The sequence below is a fragment of the Engraulis encrasicolus genome, chromosome 17, assembly GCF_034702125.1.
Source record: "Engraulis encrasicolus isolate BLACKSEA-1 chromosome 17, IST_EnEncr_1.0, whole genome shotgun sequence".
NCBI lineage: Eukaryota > Metazoa > Chordata > Actinopteri > Clupeiformes > Engraulidae > Engraulis > Engraulis encrasicolus.
The window spans coordinates 34,654,532-34,659,531 of NC_085873.1; the positions used below are offsets into that span (position 1 = coordinate 34,654,532).

A 5,000-nucleotide genomic window follows, 5' to 3' on the forward strand; every position below is an offset into this window, starting at 1 on the left:
GGTAATCACTGATTTTATTGATTAAAATTAGACAATGGCTTTACTCATTGTTAAACCATTCACCTATGCATAATTTCATTATTTTTTGAATGAGCCAAATGGTCGTGCCGCCACCCGTAAAAAATGGAACCAGGGAACGGCACATCCCCCTCACGCAGAGTGTAAGGTGGGAATCGACGCTCCGATGATCACCTCCACTTACCGCTGGTCCTTGTGCGCGCTGCCGTCCTTTATTATTTACGCCAAATCAAATCAGTTATAAGCGAATGCACATGCCAACCTTTTCGTGGACATACTTCGGAAAGTGTATCATTTGTGTGGTAGTGAGAGCGCATGGTTTTTGCGAACAATGGAATCGGCCAGAAACAGCCGGAATAGACCTTGCGCACGTCGATGTATAGAATGTAGGTTAGCGCGCCGCGATAGGTGGGTTAATTAATAAATACCTGAGCCTTATGCAAGCTTTTAAGGTAGTAGCCTATATACGCCCTTGCATCACCTGCCATGCCAGTAACATGCGGACATGTACAGTAGTAGAGCATGGTGTCCTATGGTACAGTATAAGCACAGACGCATGGATGCAATCCAACCCCCAACACACATTTAAACCATTTGAAAATAGCGTTCTGTATCAAGCGAAGACAGGAAGAATTCTCATTTTGCTTGAATACTGAATCAGACTGGAATAGGATGGGCATTCAGAAGCAGGCAGCCCACTTATCTACGGAGAGGATACACATATCCCTCCTCTGTCAGTCAAAAAAACCCACCGTCCAGTCCGTTTCCACCAAAAAAATGTTATGGGGGAAGTGATGTTCAATACCTACTCTAATTGAAAGAAGTACAGTATATAGGGTCAAATATATAATTCACACATGCTGATAATGCCTGTGTGGATGTTGCTGTTGTGTTTTTCCAATTGTCTTGTGCTCAGTGAGTCCCAGCTGTAGCGATCAACTGTGCATGGGACTGGGAGCATCTGGGTGGGAGGCAGGGACACCTGGGGAGGGGGATATTAATACACTAAGTACCTGCTGGGGAAGGAGAGATTGAGATTTCCCCCTCGCTCATTGTAGTACATGTGCAAATACAAAGCCCTAATAACTAACACTGTGCATGCATAGCCTACAAAACCTTCTCATTGTATCTTGGAATTATAACATTGTACTAATACATGTGCATATACACAGCCCTAACAAAATCTTCTCCTTGTAGCTTGTAGCCTACATCTATTCCCCTGGTAAACGATGCAAGTACAGTAGAATCTTGTGCTTTGTGTTTTTTGAATTACAACATTTGTAATAGGCTATATGTGCCTATACACGGCCTTAACCCTGCACTTACAAAACCTACTCCTTGTTTCTTGTAGACTATACATCTAGTAGCCTACTCTCCTTGCTAATGATAGAAGCGTGTGACCTGTGCCATGTCTTTTTTTGTTTTTCAATCACAACCTCTGAAATACGCATTGCCCTCCTCCACCCCTCTAAGGGGAATTGCTCAATTTGGCTTAGTAATGACATGTTCATCCTTCTCACATCTTTAATGGGGATGTCTGGGTTTGACTGTCAGTGTTGCCAGATTGGGCGGTTTCCTAGTCCAATTGGGCTGCTTTGGATGTCTATCTGCGAGTAAAAATGGCATTTACACGTAGAAAAAAAAAAAACGCCCATTTTTCGCCATAGAAATTGGGCATGATTTAGTCCTTCCAGGCAGGTTTTGAGCATTCTTTTGGGCTGGAAAATCATCAGCCTCATCTGGCAAACCTGGGTTTGACTGTAATAGCAGCGCACCTTTGATTTGAGACGACGACAGGCAGATGACTCAAGGCAGCAGGGGCGTAGCAGCAAATTGTGGGCCCCTATGTACAATCAGCTCCAATGGACCCCCCCCCCCAGCCACATATCTATTTAACGGAGGCTATTAGGCCAGCCGCACATTGGCTCCGACAGCACTGCGGCGCACTTTCGCTTCTGACATAATTCGGACCCCCAAACCCAATTTCACACGAACATAGCATTGATAGTCAACGGGCGGCGCCAACAAAATTGAAGTTGTCTGTAATTGCTATCCAACATCGGCGAATGTCCACGGACATCAGCGCCAGTGTGCGTTGTTCTATTGAAAACATTGAAATCAAGCAGTGCTCAGCACTTTGTCGTAGCCGGTGTGCGGAAGCCCTAAGTAGCAGAGTTGGCGTGGAACGTTAGTAAACCTCCCTCCCAAAGCATCATACAGTGACGATGCTGTTGGACTGGGAGACTGGTCTCTTGGTCCAGCGGTATCGTACTGTGTCTCCCATTGCCGGACCGTTGTAGTGCAGTTGACGAGGTCGCAGGTTCGATCCCCGAGGGGGACGAACGGGTGCAAGAAGACCTCGGTCACATCTACATAAAACAGACACTGTGTGGGCCCCCCTATATACATGGGGCCCTGGTAACTCAGTCATACGTAGGTCACCCCCCCCCCCCTGTACGACACCCCTGCAAGCCAGTTCTAGAACTGCTGCCATTCAGCTGTCATGCTTACCGCTATTTTCCCCTCCTCATTTTCTTAGTAAGTACAGCCAATTTGGCACTCACTCCTACACTATACTACATTACAGTGCCGTATATATATAACTGGTGGACTGGCAATCTGGCATAGTGGGCATGCACTCTCGTGGGCCCATATTTTCAGAAATGTAAAAAAAAATATTATTATTATTATTATTATTTTTACATTTCTGAAAATAGGGGCCCACGAGGGTGCAGGGCCCACGTGAGAATCAATTCTGCACCGCTAATTATGAGGTGGCCCCTTTAAGCCGAAAGTTCCTGGGTCCTATTTCTCCCCCAGTCCAGCCCACGTATACATAAGTGCTGTAAGGAACAGCTGCTTGCTCTTAAAGTCAGGGCATAATGATCACGCTTATCACAACCAGGCAGGCAAAATAGGCAATTGCCTAAGGCCCCCACCTTAAAGGTGGTGTGAATGTGTGTGTGTGTGTGTGTGTGTGTGTGTGTGTGTGTGTGTGTGTGTGTGTGTGTGTGTGTGTGTGTGTGTGTGTGTGTGTGTGTGTGTGTGTGTGTGTTTGTGTGTGTGTAGGCTGCTGTATGATGGTTAATGGGGGGGGGGGGGGGGTTAATGACTGGCTGGTTATAGACTTGTATTCAAATGATAGCATTAATGGCAGCACCTCCCTAAAGAAAATGGCACAAAGAGCGCAATCATGGTGTTATCAGTGTCTCTGTTCGGGGGGTGTGGGGGGGCTCCCCAAAGTCTGTCTTTGCCTAGCCCCCCCCCCCCATCAAAATGCATTCAAACGGCCCTGGCTGCTTGTGCTTATAAAGACGCTGCATTATGGTGATGGCTCGCGTCTGCACTCACACCTGTCTAATGACGAGAGCGACACACTAAGCACTAGTCATTTCTTTTAAATTGTACTCTATAGCAGTGGTTCTCAATCTTTTTTTAGGTGAGGCACCCTTTCAATTCCTGAACATTTAAAAGGCACCCCAAACCAAAAAGCTGTAACGTGGCATCGCATCGGATTCCACAAAAGCTTAGAAAAGTAACACATTTGGAGACGTCACACAACCTACGTTCGAAGTTGCAGCTTACTGGGGTGACCTAAATTTACTATATTGTGCGTAAATGGCAGATGAAAGACTCTACTGACTAAGCAATACTTAATTAATTTAGACAAATATGTAGGCCTATTATATGACATAATTTATTTCTCAGTCACGTTGCCCCGGCACCCTGGTTGAGAAACACTGCTCTATAGCTCCTTCTGTAGCTACAAATTACGTGTCCATTATTGTGCATGTCCAGATTTAGCATCTGTTTGAAAGCTGCCAGAACTTTTTCACTCGCCCCACCTCCCTCACCTCAGCCCCACACACACACACATTTTTCTTCTTTTTTCCTCCACCAGTCAGTGTAGAAAGAGGCAAGACTCAATACACACTGGAAGAAAAAAAATGTTAAACGTTAAAAATGACACAGTAAGAAATGATAAAAGAAAAAAAGAGGGGGATAAGAGAGAAAATGACAGAGAAAGAGACAGAGACACAGAGGAAGGGACACTTATTCGCTGTTGTTTTCAAAATGGAAGTGAAAATGCACGAGAAAAAAAAACACATCTTAAGTTTAGTTATTTTTAATGTTGTTCCAAAAGGCAACCGATCATACAGTATGTCTTCAAGCCCTGCACGCTGCTGCACTCCTCTCTACTCCCGATAGCTACTGTCCGTCGCAGCTGGTTCCTCCGCGAGACGAGTTGAGATTGACAGATCCAATTAAGTACCTAACCGGCCAGAGTATGTCATGCAGCATCAACACAAATAGCGGTGCTCATAAACGCCAGCTTGTTATCTGTGCATAACGCTATTAGCCTTTTGCCGTGTTGCGGCAACGTCTCCTGAGGATTTTCTTCATTCGTCATTCATCGCGTTGATGAACTCCCGTCTCGTGTCAATTTTCCACCGACATGCCCACCAGGTTGAGGCAGAAATTGGGGTGGTGGGATCATGGGATTGGGCACTGGGCAGCGTTCCTAACAAAATCATCTGAAAGGGGCCCCTCAGTATGTGTGTTATTTTGTGTGTGTTATTGTGTGTGTGTGTGTTTTATTTTGTGTGTGGTATTGTGTGTGTGTGTGTGTGTGTGTGTGTGTGTGTGTGTGTGTGTGTGTGTGTGTGTGTGTGTGTGTGTGTGTGTGTGTGTGTGTGTGTGTGTGTGTGTGTGTGTGTGTGTGTGTGTGTGTGTGTGTGTGTGTGTGTGTGTGTGTGTGTGTGTGTGATCGTATATTTATAATAACCACATACCTTGGAGACTCATTTCTGAAAATGGAGTTCAATCATTACAATACATACAGTACATATGATGGGGTCCCAATTCTGACCCCCCCCCCCCATCTCCATGAGCACGGGACAACTTACCCTTTTGTCCCCTGCTGTCAGCTTCCATTGGTCAGACAGAGTTCCAGAATGTTCCGGTCTAAATGTGTTCTAGAA

The 5,000-nt window shown here is 45.6% G+C and overlaps 1 protein-coding gene across 1 annotated transcript in view; it reads left to right on the forward strand.

The window, feature by feature from the left end:
• The window catches only part of si:ch73-127m5.1 (neurotrypsin), a 136,917-nt gene that overhangs the window by 450 nt on the left and 131,467 nt on the right, over positions 1-5,000 (forward strand). The window lies entirely within an intron of this gene.